Source organism: Camellia sinensis, chromosome 4, assembly GCF_055761805.1.
Source record: "Camellia sinensis isolate YWXY chromosome 4, ASM5576180v1, whole genome shotgun sequence".
Lineage (NCBI taxonomy): Eukaryota > Viridiplantae > Streptophyta > Magnoliopsida > Ericales > Theaceae > Camellia > Camellia sinensis.
This window is the reverse complement of record NC_138964.1, coordinates 59336377-59353091: the sequence shown is the minus strand read 5'-3', so window position 1 is coordinate 59353091 and position 16715 is coordinate 59336377. Positions and strand designations below refer to the sequence as shown.

The 16715-nt window shown below is 39.4% G+C and overlaps 1 protein-coding gene across 2 annotated transcripts in view; it reads right to left on the bottom strand.

Annotated features, from left to right (window-relative positions):
* LOC114284345 (uncharacterized) overlaps positions 1-16715 on the bottom strand; it is a 33138-nt gene that overhangs the window by 9628 nt on the left and 6795 nt on the right. The gene's annotated exons all lie outside the window — the stretch shown is intronic.

The window sequence follows — 16715 nt, the reverse complement described above, 5'->3', positions numbered from 1 at the left end:
AAAATGTGACCACGATGAATCTGTTAGAATTTACCTACACCTACCACCACCTACTACCACACCTACTACACCTACCACCAATTTACCCTCACCTACTCCTCACCTACTACCCAAACCCTCTCCTATATAATGAGCTACTCTGATTTGTAATATAACATATCTATCTTGTAATACATCAATCAGATATCAATCAATAATACATCATTTTTAACATGGTATCAGAGCAAGGTTAAGACCTTAGTATTTCTCGCTTCACCGGCGGGCGGCAACCTCGCCTTGGCCGCCCGCCGGACCTCAACCTAGTCCGCTAGAATTTTCTACATACCTTCACTTTCCTGCATCTTCCAACTCATCAACAAAATCCCCACCGTCTCTTCTCGCGACGAACACGCCGATCTAAGGACTGGTTATTGTTGAATTATAATTTAGATAAGAAGAAGAGAGGAAATCTAATGGCATCGACGTTCAGCGGCGATGAAACTGCTCCGTTTTTTCGGCTTCCTCGGCGCCGCTGCTGCCCTCGTTTTCTCCTGTATGGGTGCTGCCTATGGAACTGCAAAGAGCGGTGTGAGCGTGGCATCAATGGGTGTAATGAGACCAGAGCTTGTGATGAAGTCGATTGTGCCCGTTGTTATGGCTGGTGTGTTGGGTATTTATGGTCTGATTATTGCTGTGCTCATTAGTACAGGTATTAACCCGAAGGCCAAGTCGTATTACCTCTTTGATGGATATGCACACCATCTTTCTTGGTCAATACCTGTTCACAGGAAGTGAAACTACTTCTGTTTGGCTGGAGGTAAATGAATTGAAAGGGGAAGACGTGGTTTGTTTGATAAAGAATATTGCAGGTGCTGCACTTATGTCTTTCCCTGTTTTGAATTCATGTCCACATGCTGCCAGCTGATCACCCAATTATGTTGTTTTTCTCTCTCCACACTTGCCCCACATGTCCCAATAAATAGACTTTCTCACTTTCCCCCATTTTACCTTTATTTATTTTATTTTATCTTCTCTTTTTCTTTATCTGCAGCTGTTCCCAGCACATGCTTTCCCTCTTACTCTATCTTATTATTATTATTCTTATTATTATTATTATTCTTACACAATCACACCATTAATCTATTATTATTCTATAGTTTTTGAAGCCCACGGTTTTCCATTCTTCTTATTATTCTTATTTTATTATTATTATTCTTTTTTTTTTTATTATTTTTTATTATTTAAAAACAAAAAAAAAAAACAAAAAACAAAAAACAAAAAAAAAAAAAAAAAAAAACGAAAACAGGCAGAAGACGAACTTGCACAATACACTCATTTTATTCATCTCGGGATCAACCCCGATCACAATTTTCATCAAAAAAAAAAAAAAAAAAAAAAAAACCACCATATCCACAGGCCAGATTTTTTCTCTACTCTGCCGCCGGTCTCTTCTTCTTGCCTCCGTCCTGAGCGGCCCTTGACGGTGTTGCCTCCGTGCTTCCTCGACCACCAAGCAAGTTGCCTCCTCCCTGCTCCTCCACTGCAGCATATGGCGGCCCTCCAAATCGGAACATCACGGTGGCCTTCCGCTTCAGCTCCTTGTTCTCTGCCTTTAGCACGCTTATCTCTGCTCGCGCATCCTTATACATGCGTTGGAGCAGAGCCAGCTGGGAGTTTAAATGCTGCACCTCATTTGTCCTACTCTGCAGCCGGTTCGACAAATTTGTGACCGCCGTCATGCTTTCCACACATGCCTTCAAAGTATACTGATTGGCCTCCACATCCGACTGCACTGCCATTCTTTGCTCCACAGACCGCATCGGAAAGTTCAACGGAGTAAATTCCGGGGCGCTTGGTTGAGGTTCCAGTGCCACCGCACCAGTTGTCTCTCTTGTTGACTCGTTGAGGTCGGGAAAGAGGGTGAGCAGCCCGCGGGAAGACGATGAAGCCATTTACTAGGCACCAGAGTGTTACACAGTATCTCTCTCAGAATTCTCTCTCAGAAAACAGAGTGTTACAGAATCTCTCTCAGAAATCTCTCTCAGAATATCTCTCGCAGGTTTTGTTTTTTTGCCTCAGCCTCAGCCTCTGTCTTATAGCCGAGGCAGCCACGCGCATCGCGCGCCTCTTACCACCAGCCGACAAACGGGCACGCAAGCCAAGGCGCCCACGTGCCTCGCCATCATGTCCGGCACACCTTTTGATGAATTGGGCACGCCTTTTGATGGCACGCCTTTTTATGGATTGGGCACGCCTTTTGATGGCACGCCTTTTTGAAAAATTGGGCGCACTTTTTGAGGATGCGAGTTTCTACAAGGGTCCGACAAGACTCTGTAAACTGTCCCGACATAGATTCCGGTTAGTTTCTACAAGGGTCCGACAAGACTCTGTAAACTGTCCCGACATTGATTCCGGTTAGCTCCTTTCTGGGTCCGACAAGACTCTGTAAACTGTCCCGACATTGATTCCGGTTAGTTTCTACAAGGGTCCGACAAGACTCTGTAAACTGTCCCGACATTGATTCCGGTTAGTTTCTACAAGGGTCCAGCAAGACTCCGTAAACTGTCACAACATTGTCTTCTACAACGGTCCGACATGACCCCATAAACTGTCTTCTACAACGGTCCGACATGACCCCATAAACTGTCTTCTACAAACGGTCCGACATGACCCCATAAACTGTCTTCTACAACGGTCCGACATGACCCCATAAACTGTCTTCTACAACGGTCTGACACCGCCATCGAGTGTCCTCTACAACGTTATGACACCACCATTCAGTGTCTTCACCAATGGTCTGACACGACCATACAGTGTCTCATATCCTTTTTTTATTTTTATGTATTTTCTCGTTTTGTTCCTCTCTTCAAACTCAAGTTGGTTAGTTTCTATCCTCCTTGAGTTTGCGGGGGGCTGTTAGAATTTACCTACACCTACCACCACCTACTACCACACCTACTACACCTACCACCAATTTACCCTCACCTACTCCTCACCTACTACCCAAACCCTCTCCTATATAATGAGCTACTCTGATTTGTAATATAACATATCTATCTTGTAATACATCAATCAGATATCAATCAATAATACATCATTTTTAACCTATCTTGTAATACATCAATCAGATATCAATCAATAATACATCATTTTTAACAGAATCAAATTATCAATTGTAAGATTCCTCCCTAAAGCAACCGTCCACAAGAAGAAAACCACCTTAGAAGGAGCACTTGGAACCCAAATACTCTGCCAAGGGAAATCCCCTACCACCTCACCCCCTAGCAAACTCCGATAAAACAATGAAGCAGAAAACTGCCCATTAGCGCCCAAACCATTCCAAACCAATACATCCTCCCCCACACCAATGATCCCCAACCCATACAAGAAACTAAGCAACTCCATCAGTAAATGACAAAATGGATTCTAGATCAAAGATCTCTTCAGACTTATTCTCTGAAAGGTCTATTTCTGATTCACTAGAGGTTAACAAAAATTTATCCAGTTCTTTTAAATCTTCATCAATTTGCAGACTATTAAGCTTCTACTTAGTTTTGTATTTATTGGCATAGTGACCAATTTTGCCACATTTGTAACATTTGGCATTAAAATTTTTACTTTTAGGATAAGATCTCTTAACCTTCTGAAAATTCGTATTCAAAGATTCTAGTTTTTTATAATATTGCTTTTTTCCTTTATAAGGTTTTTTATATTTTTTTTACAGTTCTAGATTTCCTGTGATTTAGGAAATTGAATTTTTGTATCATATGCAAATTGATCAAAAAGTGTTGCCAACTTTTACTGTTATCCTTGTGACAAGGTTATTGCCACTTCTGATATCTTTTTGGAAAAACAGATTTTACAAAATCCATTTCGGAAAAGTAGATTCTACTTTTGTCAAACTCAATTCCAAAGTGGAATGGATTATATTTTATCCTTTCCTTTAATCCTCTCCATTATCAATGATGTCATTGCATTTGATTGTGTAGTTGTATCAAATTATTCTGATGGAATGAATCCTTTTTTAGTACAATTCACATCAGCTCCACTATCCACCAGAGCAACAGCATCTTTAATAATAAACTCTTTATTTATTACAAAAGCAATTTGAATACACCATTTTTGGTGACTGTTCCTTATTTTCAAAAGAGGAGATTTCCTTATTCTTATCTTTCTTTGAAAGTACAGAAACTTGAAACTTCATGTGTATTACATCATTTATTTCTTTATGAGATGATTTATCTTGTTTGTCCTTCTCTCCCTAACCCCAAGTTAAAGTGTGTTAATAATTCACATCCAATGGCAACCACCACCCTATTCTTGTATCATCAAGATCAACACAGATGACATGGCAATGTTGTTGGCAATCCAGGACCAGCTGGAGCAAGTGGTATTCTAGAAATCACCATCACCAATGGCTTTCTGGGATTTACTCCTAGAATTGACTCTGCCACTTCCCACTTCCCACTTCTCTCACTGCTGAACCCTGGGTGGGCAATCTGAGATGTATTGAGAATAGCTTAGCATTTAGGTTTTAAACATGTCATATTGGAATGTGATGCCTCTGTGGCTGTGTTTCATTTGTATCTCAGAATGCAGACAGTCCCTTATGGCTCTTTACTTTGAACATTGATTGCAGGCTCCTCCTGGCAAGGCAGTGGACGGTACAAGTGGGACACGTGCTGCATGAAGCTAACTCCTGAGTGGATGCACTGATAAAACAGGGATGTCCCCAGAGATTCTTTTGTCATCCACCCCATTCCCCCTTCTTGTACATATCCCCTTTGACTGGGGACTTAAATTGATCTTTTCATACATATAAATAAAGCTTCCTTGTTTCTTCCACACACACACACACACACACACAAAAAAGGGGAAGAAGAAGAAGAAGAAGAAGAAAACTTCTTCAAATTGACTACAGATTTATTTTGCACCTTTCCAACAACTATGAAGTACAGCCATACTTTGGGTAAGTTAAATGGCCACACCTGCCACCGTGCCCTTTAACAGTCTCTATTTACAAGACAAAACCTCTTAGCTTCACAATTTGGACCTTACTGCTGGAAATTGTGTTCATGCATATAATATGATAGTGGTGTTGGTGGTAGATAGTGGCATGTATAGAATATGATAGTGGTGTTGGTGGTAGATAGTGGTATGTATAGAATATGATAGTGGTGTTAGTTGTAGATAGTGGCATGTATAGAATATGATAGTGGTGTTGGTGGTAGATAGTGGCATGTATATAATAAGATAGTGGTAGATAGTGGTAATATATAATATGTAAGTGGCATATAATGGGTTATGATGATGTTTGTGTTAAGTATTATTGTATAAGGGTAGTTAAGGATAGTTATGTCTTTTGTTCCTTTAATCTTTTATTATAAGTATGTGTAACCCTAATAGGTTTATGTGAGTGAATAATATACAGTTCTCTTCCTTTTCTTTCTTTTATGCAAATCTAACATGGTATCAGAGCATCATCTTCCTTCTTGAAGATTCGTTTCTTTTTCTTGTTTCTTTCGTTCTTCCTTGTACACAGAAAAAATCAGAAAAAAAAAAAAAAAAAAATCGAAAAAAAAAAAAAAAAAAAAAATCCTTTATGGTCGAAATTTGATGGGTTTTCACCCTAGATTTTTATTTTAATTTTTTGATGAGTTTTTGAGTGTTTTTCCAATTTTTGTTGATTTTTGGAAAAAACGATTGATTTTTTGGAAGCCCCTGCTGCGGCCTGTTTTTGGCTGTTTTTTCCCTTCCTCCCTCTACCTTGGGAGCCGACTGGGACTGATCTAGGGTTGGGAGGACTGGTTTTGATGATTTGGCAAGCTTTCACTCTATTTTTGTCAATTTTCCTCAGTTTCAGCACGTTTTCTCTTAGTTTCTGACTGGTTTTGGTCTCTCCAGCCCCTGTTTCGGCTCTGTTTTTGTCTCTAGAGGTAACTATTGTCCCTAAGTTGAGTTGGTGGATTGCCTCTGTTGGTTTTTGCTGTTTTTCGACTGGTATTTGCTTTTTTCCTATTGTGGGCATTTAATTTTCAATGGCTGAGGGTGAGACTAAGGATACAATTAGTGATGATGGTGGCCTCCGTCGTGTTATGACTCTTACCGACAATCCCTCTCTTCAAATTAGTCCTGTTAAATTGGATGGTTCCAACTATTTGATTTGGTCCCGCTCATGTGGTCTTGCTATTGCTGCTCGCCGTTTGACTGGCTACATTACTGGTTCTCTTCCCCTACCGGATGGTGATGCCTCACTCCATACTCAATGGATTTCTGAAAATGCTCTTGTTATGACTTGGCTCATCAACTCTATGCAGCCCACTATTAGTCGGAGTTTCCTTTTATTAGATACTGCTCATAAGATTTGGACAGCTGCAGCCCAAATGTACTCCCAACAAGGTAATGATGCACAGGCGTATGAGTTGAGGAAGAAGCTTCGGAGCTTAGATCAGAAAGATAGATCACTCGCAGTCTACTATGCTGAGTTGAGTAGTTTGTGGCAGGAACTAGACTATTACCAAAGCTTCCAGGCTGTTTGTTCTCAGGATGCCACGTTGTTTCAACAAACCGTTGAGAAAGAGCGTGTGTATGACTTCCTTGCTGGCTTGAACTTGGAGTATGATCAGATTCGCGTCCAGGTGTTGGGTCGTTCACCTTTTCCCACCCTACGCGAGGCTTATGCCCTTGTCCAGCAAGAGGAGAGTCGCCGTAGTGCTATGGTACATTCCTCTATTCAGGATCGTTCTGCTTTAGCTGTTGCTCCTCCTCCTCGGGCTCCTCGGCCTAGTCCAGTTCAGTCTGGGAGTCAGGGTACACTGGTTGATCGAGATCGCTTGAAGTGTGATTATTGTGGGAAAGACAGACATGATCGAGAGCATTGTTGGAAACTGAATGGTCGCCCTACTCGGGGTCGAGGTCGTGGTAGTACAGCTCGACCCCAAGCACATGTGTCCGAGATTGCTGTGAGTCCTTCTGAGCCCAACACTCTTTCCCAGGATGAGTTACACACTCTCAGACGTTTGATGGCTCGACTTGACTCTCCTTCTACCACAGTTTCTTCTACTTCTGCTTCTTCCAATTTTGCCAACACAGGTATTCCTGCTAGTGCTCTTAGTACCTTATCATCGCCTTCTTGGATTATTGATTCCGGTGCCACCGATCACATGACAGGTGCCTCTAGTCTTTTCTATTCTTATTCTCCTTGTTCCGGCCGAGACAAGGTTCGAGTGGCTGATGGCACTTTATCCTCTGTCTCTGGCAAGGGTTCAGTTCATTGTTCATCTTTGCTTTCTCTTTCCTCTGTGCTTCATGTTCCTACTTTTTCCACTAATCTGCTTTCTGTTAGTAGTCTTACTACTTCTCTAAATTGCTCAGTGACATTTTTTCCTACTCATTGTGTCTTTCAGGACCTGGCTACGGGAAAAACGATTGGCAATGGTAGAGCACAAGGTGGGCTGTACTTTCTGGATGTCGTTCCTCCTGTCGTCCCATCTCAAGCTCTCAAGTGCACTATTGGCTCCTCTCTTTCTCTCCTTCATCAGTGGCATCGCCGTTTGGGTCATCCTTCCTTTAATGTTTTAGAGAAACTTTTTCCTTCTTTAGTTCGTGATTGTCCTAGGAGTATTTTTGGTTGTGATGCTTGTGAACTTGCAAAGCATAAACGTACTTGTTACCCTTCAATTAATAAAAGAAGTACTTTTCCTTTTATGCTTATTCATACTGATGTGTGGGGCCCTTCCCCTGTGGTTTCTACTTCTGGGTATCGATGGTTTGTTACTTTTATTGATTGTTTTTCCCGTGTGACTTGGATTTACTTGCTTCGAACTAAGAGTGAAGTTTTTTCTTGTTTCCAAACTTTTCATAAAATGGTGACCAATCTTTTTAATGCTCAAATCAAAATTCTTCGTAGTGATAATGGGACTGAGTATGTTGATGGAGTTTTTCGGGCATATTTAGAGGAGCATGGCATTCTTTATCAGACTAGTTGTGTTGGTACTCCTCAACAGAATGGGGTTGCCGAACGCAAGAATGGCCATCTTCTTGAAGTTGCTCGCTCTCTCTTGTTTACCATGAATGTCCCTAAGTCTTTTTGGGGTGATGCTGTTCTTACCGCTGCTTACCTTATCAACCGTATGCCTTCCAGTGTCCTCCAATTCCAGATTCCTCTTCAACTGCTTCCTGTCGCATATCCCACCTCGTCTCTTCCTCCTCGGGTGTTTGGGTGTGTCTGTTTTGTTCATTTGCAACCTCGTACTCGTGGGAAACTCGATCCTAAGGCTGTGCGTTGTGTCTTTATTGGTTATTCTGCTACTCAGAAGGGTTACAAATGTTATGATCCTCACACTCGCAAAGTGTATGTCAGTATGGATGTCACTTTCCGTGAAGCTGTGTCCTTCTTTCCTTCTCCTCCGCCATCTCCTCCGGGGGAGAGTAGTGGTATGGATGAGATTGCGGATGAGGAGATGGCCTATCAACACGAGTTGTCTTTTTTCCTTCCTAGTCAGCGGACTATTATTTGTGGTGAGGGGGAGCCTAATAGTTCTCTTGATGTGGAGCCTGACATTAGTGGTCGTTTGGACAGGGTTGATTTTAAGACTTATTCTCGACGTCCGAAAGAGCAAGCATCTCTTGTGCCACCAAACCCATCATCATCCCTCATGCCAGTTCCAGGTAATGCATCTCAGTCTATCCCTCTACCTGTAGTTGAGAGTCCTGTTGTCAATGATTCGAGTCTTCCTATTGCTCTTAGAAAGGGGGTTAGGGCATGTACTCAACACCCCATTTCTAAATTTGTGTCATACGATTCATTGTCTTCTACATATCGTGCTTTTGTTTCGTCTTTGTCTTCTGCATGTATTCCCCAGGGTTGGACAGAAGCTATCAATGATCCTAAGTGGAAAGTAGCTATGGTAGAAGAGATGCAAGCTCTAAGCAAGAATAACACTTGGGAGTTGGTTTCTCTTCCTAGTGGAAAAAAGCCTGTAGGGTGTAAATGGGTGTTCACCATCAAGCAGAAAGCAGATGGAACAATTGAACGGTACAAAGCACGGTTAGTGGCCAAGGGATTTACTCAGACATATGGAATTGATTACCAAGAAACCTTTGCTCCTGTGGCGAAGATGAATTCCATTCGAGCTATTCTCTCATGTGCAGCTAATTTGGGATGGCCTTTACAGCAGTTAGACGTGAAGAATGCATTTCTCCATGGTGATTTGGAGGAGGAGGTATATATGGATATACCACCAGGATTCTCATCTCAGTCTACAGTTGGGAAAGTTTGTAGGTTGAAAAAGGCGTTATATGGTTTAAAACAATCTCCTCGGGCTTGGTTTGACAGATTCCTAAAGGCTATGTTGAGGTTCGGGTATAAGCAAAGCAATGCAGATCACACAATGTTTGTCAAACGTCACGCAAATAAGGTAACTGTGCTTATAGTGTATGTGGATGACATAGTTGTGACAGGTAATGATGAGGAAGAAGTGACACATCTTAAGATGCTGTTGGCCAAGGAATTTGAGATCAAAGACCTTGGTTCATTGCGGTACTTTCTTGGGATTGAAGTTGCCAGATCTGACAAAGGCATCTTTCTTTCTCAGCGAAAGTATATTCTAGATCTTCTTGAGGAAACTGGCATGTTAGGCTGCCGACCTGCTGATTCTCCAATTGAGGCTAATCACCATCTTTGTAGTGGTGTTGGTGATCTTGTGGAGAAGGAAAGGTACCAGCGACTTGTTGGAAGACTTATATATTTATCCCACACTCGTCCAGATATTGTCTATGCGGTTGGGATAGTGAGTCAATTTATGCATGAGCCTCGTGCCCCTCATTTGGATGCAGTGTATCGTATTTTGAGGTATCTTAAATCTGCTCCTGGAAAAGGGATTTTATTTTCCAATCATGGTCACTTGAGGTTGGAGGCATTCATAGATGCTGATTGGGCTGGTTCTATAGATGACAGGCGATCTACCTCCGGTTATTGTGCATTTGTGGGGGGAAATTTAGTGACATGGCGTAGTAAGAAACAAACAGTGGTGTCCAGATCTAGTGCAGAGGCAGAATACAGGGCTATGGCGCATGGTACATGTGAATTGATGTGGCTCCAGTCCTTGTTGAATGATATTGGGTTTGTTTGTAGTGAACCATTGACACTGTACTGTGACAACAAAGCTGCCATTAGTATTGCTCACAATCCTGTTCAGCATGATAGAACCAAGCATATTGAGATTGACAGACATTTCATCAAGGAGAAATTGAATAAGGGTTTCATATGTATGCCTTTTGTGAAGTCTGCAAATCAATTGGCTGATGTCTTTACTAAGGGTCTTAGTAGTAAAGTTTTCCATCCTATTTGCTGCAAGTTGGGCATGAGAGATATCTTTGCACCAACTTGAGGGGGAGTGTTAAGTATTATTGTATAAGGGTAGTTAAGGATAGTTATGTCTTTTGTTCCTTTAATCTTTTATTATAAGTATGTGTAACCCTAATAGGTTTATGTGAGTGAATAATATACAGTTCTCTTCCTTTTCTTTCTTTTATGCAAATCTAACAGTTTGTAATATCTCCTATATAAGGAGTGTCATTTGGTCTTGTAAGATAAGAAGTTTTGAATATAACAGAAATATATTCCTTCTTCCTCATATTTTCGGAGTTCTTCTTCTTCATATTTTCTAAGTTGGTATCAGAGCAACAAAAAACACAGCAGCCCTAAAACCGTCATAGCCATGTCGGAAGTCACGTCCGGAACCACTTCAACCCCTGCCGCTGCCATTCCGGTGAAAACGCCCAACTTAGCCTGTAACCTTTTGTCTGTCAGTAAACTATCTAAGGATTCTAATTGTCGTGTTACATTTTTTGAATCCCATTGTGAATTTCAGGACCAGAACTCGGGGATGATGATTGGGCGTGCTAGGATGCTTGAAGGTCTTTACTACTTTGATGAAGTACCTGTTAGTAATAAAAAAGCTCAGAGCTTTAATAGTACCAGTTCAATCTCTGTTCGAGAAAAAATAATGCTATGGCACTATAGGCTAGGACATCCTAGTTTTCTTTATCTGAAACATTTATTTCCAGAATTATTTAAAGGGATTGATTGTTCTTCTTTTCATTGTGAAAGTTGCATTTTTGCAAAATTTCATCGCTCTACTTATTTGCCAAAACCTTACCAGGCTTCAAAACCTTTTTATTTGATTCATAGTGATGTTTGGGGCCCTTCTAAAATCACTACTCTTTCTGGTAAAAGATGGTTTGTTACATTTATTGATGACCATACCCGCTTATGTTGGATTTATTTGATGAATAAAAAATCTGACGTGAAAAATTTATTCACAAATTTTTACAATATGATTGAAAACCAATTTCAAACCAAAATTGGTATTTTACATTCTGATAATGGAACAGAATATTTCAATGAGCAGTTGGGTGAGTTTTTGGAAAAAAAAGGGATTTTTCATCAATCTACATGTCGGGATACCCCTCAACAAAATGGCATTGCAGAACGAAAAAATAAACATCTACTTGAAGTAGCACGTGCTATAATGTTTTACATGCATGTTCCTAAATATTTATGGGGTGAAGCAATTTTAACAGCCTCGTATTTGATAAACAGGATGCCTACAAAGGTGTTAACATACAAAACACCTTTTGATTGTCTCAAAACTTTTTTTTCCTGACACGAGGTTGTTTTTTGATTTACCCGCCAAAGTTTTTGGATGTACTGCCTATGTTCATGTTCCCAGTCAATTTCGTTCAAAACTTGACCCCCGTGCTATAAAATGTGTTTTTTTGGGTTATTCCTCAAACAAAAAGGGGTATAAGTGCTTCGATCCTTAAAACAAGAAATTTCATGTGAGTATGGATGTGTCCTTTGTGGAAACAAAATCCTATTTCCCCAACACTTCTCTTCAGGGGGAGACAAGTGGAGTAGAAGACCGTTTTTGGGATATTTCTATCCCGCTCCCCAATGTCATTTATCCTACACAAAAACCACATCTGTCTGATAATGATCACTTAGGAGAACCAAGTTCTATGGTGCCTAGTCAAGAAGATTCTTGTTTAGGGGGAGAAGTACTACAAAATGATCTAAATCCTGAGCTTCAGGTTTATACTAGGAAGCGATTTCATCTGAGGAATAATGACCCGAATGTCCATCCTAATGACCCGAATGTCCACCCGAGTTCTGGCATCGAAATTTTAGGTAATCCTATTCCTTCTATTTCCGACCTTGATGTACCTATAGCAATTAGGAAAGGTGTCCGAAATTGCATTAAACATCCTATTGCAAATTACCTCTCCTATCAAAGACTGTCTAAAAACCATAGAGCTTTCACATCTAGGATTTCACACTTGTTTGTTCCAAGGAATATACAGGAAGCATTGGATGATCCGAATTGGAAATTAGCAGTCATGGAGGAGATGAATGCTTTAAGGAGAAGTGGTACTTGGGAGATAGTTGATCTACCCAAAGACAAGAAAACAGTTGGGTGTAAATGGGTGTTTACGATAAAATGTAACGCAGATGGAAGCGTTGAGAGATACAAGGCGAGACTGGTAGCTAAAGGCTTCACTCAAACTTATGGGATCGACTATCAGGAGACGTTTGCTCCTGTTGCTAAAATAAATTCCATCAGAGTACTGTTATCTCTTGCAGTAAATTCAGATTGGCCTCTACATCAACTTGACATTAAAAATGCATTTCTCAATGGTGATCTTGAAGAGGAGGTGTACATGAGCCTACCGCCGGGATTTGAGCAGAGACTTGGAAGTGACAGAGTATGCAGATTGAACAAGTCATTATACGGACTCAAACAATCACCAAGAGCGTGGTTTGAACGCTTTGGAAAGGCAGTTATCAGTTGTGGCTTCTCGCAGAGTCAAGCAGATCACACAATATTTTATAAACATTCAAAAAACAGTAAAATTGCAATTTTGATTGTTTATGTTGATGACATCATTTTAACTGGTAATGATGAAGCAGAGTTAGCAGCCCTCAAAGAGAAACTCGCAAAAGAATTTCACATTAAGGATCTGGGAGCCCTCAAGTATTTCCTCGGAATGGAATTTGCAAGATCCAAGGAAGGTATATTCGTTAATCAGAGAAAATATGTTCTTGATCTCCTTGGAGAAACAGGTATGCTTGGTTGTAAGATGGCGGAGACTCCGATCGAGCCTAACTTGAAGTTACAAGCTGCTAAGGCTGAAGAAGTCAAAGAGAGAGAACAATATCAGCGACTTGTAGGGAAATTGATTTACTTGTCTCATACGCGGCCTGATATTGCCTTTGCAGTCAGCATGGTAAGTCAGTTCATGCACTCACCAGGGGCAGAGCACTTTGAGGCCGTTTATAAGATCTTAAGATATTTGAAAGGAACTCCAGGGAGAGGCTTACTATTCAAGAAACATGGACATCTTCAAGTTGAAGTATACACAGATGCAGACTGGGCAGGAAGTGTTACAGACAGGAGATCAACATCCGGATACTGCTCCTTTGTAGGTGGGAACCTAGTTACATGGCGGAGTAAAAAACAGAATGTGGTAGCTAGAAGTAGTGCAGAAGCAGAGTTCAGAGCTGTTGCCCATGGAATCTGTGAAGTAATGTGGATTAAAAGAATTCTTGAAGAATTAAAGCTTTCTCACCCGACACCTATGAAGGTCTATTGTGACAACAAAGCAGCTATATCTATAGCTCATAATCCAGTTCTACATGATCGCACAAAACATATAGAAGTGGATAAACATTTCATCAAGGAGAAAATCAATGCTGGCATAATCTGTATGACCTACCTTCCAACAGGTGAACAATTAGCTGATGTGCTAACGAAGGGACTACACAAGAAGCAATTTGATAAGCTGACTAGCAAGCTGGCTATGGAAGATATCTTCAAACCAGCTTGAGGGGGAGTGCTGGAAATTGTGTTCATGCATATAATATGATAGTGGTGTTGGTGGTAGATAGTGACATGTATAGAATATGATAGTGGTGTTGGTGGTAGATAGTGGTATGTATAGAATATGATAGTGGTGTTGGTTGTAGATAGTGGCATGTATAGAATATGATAGTGGTGTTGGTGGTAGATAGTGGCATGTATATAATAAGATAGTGGTAGATAGTGGTAATATATAATATGTAAGTGGCATATAATGGGTTATGATGATGTTTGTAATATCTCCTATATAAGGAGTGTCATTTGGTCTTGTAAGATAAGAAGTTTTGAATATAACAGAAATATATTCCTTCTTCCTCATATTTTCTAAGTTCTTCTTCTTCATATTTTCTAAGTCTTTCCCTACCTTAAACTAGAGCTACAATCATACTGATGCAATTATCAATCTTTGTGCATGCGATTGAACCATTTGACCTGCTTTTACTTCTCCATGCTACTACTTTCTCAAGAATAGCATAATATAGTTATAACAAACAGAATGCAGGATTAAGAAAATACTTTTTCGATACTTATCAAAAAAAAAAAAAAAAAACCTTCTTTGATGACAAGACAATCTCATTAAATTATTTACATAAGTTGAAAAGTCCCATCATCTAAGCCCTTCGTTATATCCATGTTCCTATAGTTCTAGGGAACATATCCTATTAAAACTTCTCTCCATTGATATTAAATAATTATTTGTAGGGATTATTCGACCATCAATAAAAATTTCCTAATTCTACACCGCAATTTTCTTAATATATACAATTTGTATATGTTTAGTCTTGCTCGGTCTAAAAACCTTTTGATTCTAATACACCCAGTTGTACTGCCAACTTAAAATTTACCTTTAATTTCTCTGGTTAATTTATTTATTTTTAAGATAGGGTGTTAAGTTATTAACTATAAATAATGTTATGAATTTCTTCCATAATGCTCCAAAATAATGCAAGAAGATATTCTAATACCAACTATTAGTACATGTAATGGGACTATTCCGCTTGGAAATTCACTTGATAAATCAACTGAGATGCTTTTTCTTCTAAGCAAATTCATCATATATTGTGATCCAAGTTCCCTGTCATGTATGCCATTACAAACATATCAGAGTCTTCGTCCTCTCCTACGTTACATGGACTCGAGTGCGGGTATCGGGTGTGGGAGTGTATTTAAGGGTCGGACACTTTAAAACTAAAAATTGAGGATGCATGGATATGGATCCAAATTTAGATACGGTTACGAGGATATGTTAAATAGTTATTTTCCAAATATATTTATTATATGAAGATGAATTTTAAAAAATTAAGGAATTACAAATTTTGTTCAAAAAAATAGCAAATAAATTATAAATAAAAATTACAAAAATTATTTTAGACATAAAATAAATTATTTTAATTTAGGCACAAAAATTATGTTATTTATGATATATTTTGCTATATAATATTTTTTTGGGTGAATAATTTTATATTAATATAGTTTATACTATATATAATTTCAATTATATTAAAAAGGAGAGAGAGAGAGAGAGAGAGAGAGAGAGAGAGATTGAGACCAAAGGGGAAGACGAAGGAACACAATCGCTATTCGAAGATCAGCTTCAGCTTCAACTTCGATTTCACTCTTTGTGGGCCTTGCAATTTGGCTCTGCGACCAGGTCAGATTGAAGTTGGTGGCCAGGTTCTCTCCTCGCTCTCTCCTCTTTCGTTTCGTTTGCCGTATCAGTTTGTAAAGAGCCGTATCCCGACCGTATCCCACACCCGCACCCATGCCATGTCGTGTTAACACTGGCCCTCCGAAATTCCAAAGAGTCAATGTAACGTAGTTCCTCTCTACAAACCTTTACTTCAATCACCTAAGCTACTTTCCATGACTAATCCCATGTGTATCCTTCACTTATCAATTTCCACCATCTATGAATGTAATTACAACTCCTCCTTGGCAGGTAGTGTATGTCATACTCAACATTCTTCTACAGCTTAAAATAATCACCATATGCCTTGAAATTAAATCTCACTTACAGCTTTTACAAGCTCTTTTTGGCATATTAAATTATTCAAATTCGTCATTCCATGGGCCTTGTAAGGTTTTCTTGTAGGAATCAGTAACCAAAATTTGATCTCCATTTTTATACAAAAAAATATGCTATACCATATAGATTCTCCAAGCATGTCTTCCAATTTATTACAAACCAGAGAGGATACCTCATGCAATTCAATTTGTCACACATGCAAGTGATCAAGCCTCTTAAAATAAGAAAGAGGGATGAAGCAAGAAATGTAAATATGAGGAGTTATGCGAGTTATGCAAGTGTGTATAGCTTGATCAATTTACGCCAATTCCATTAGTAGTGCACATAAGGATAATTTATGACAAAAGCTAGACTACTCAAAAAAAAGAAAAAGAAAAAAAAAGGGCAATGCTAGTGCCATTGAATGGATAACATACTATGAGATCAATTTTACGGAGAATTACTGATGGGGAACAGAAAGGAGTTCAAAGAGAAATTAAATATTTTGTAATTTTATTTATTTATGAAGTTCAATTTAATTTAGAGCTTTATTAGGTTAGTTTTCTATTTTTGGTAACCTTAATTAGGGTTTTCTGCTTTGCCTATATATATATGGCTTTATGTAATAGTTTTAGGTTAGCTTTGAGATAATAATATTGAGTTAAAGGTCGTGGCTATTTTTGTGAGATTAGAGTTTTGACCCTTGTGTTCTTCTTCTCTCTTCTGGTTCTTCTCTGAACTTTTTGATCTTCTCTTTTGGATCAATTCTCCACATATTCTAGGTTTGTGATCAACTAGACAGTTTAACG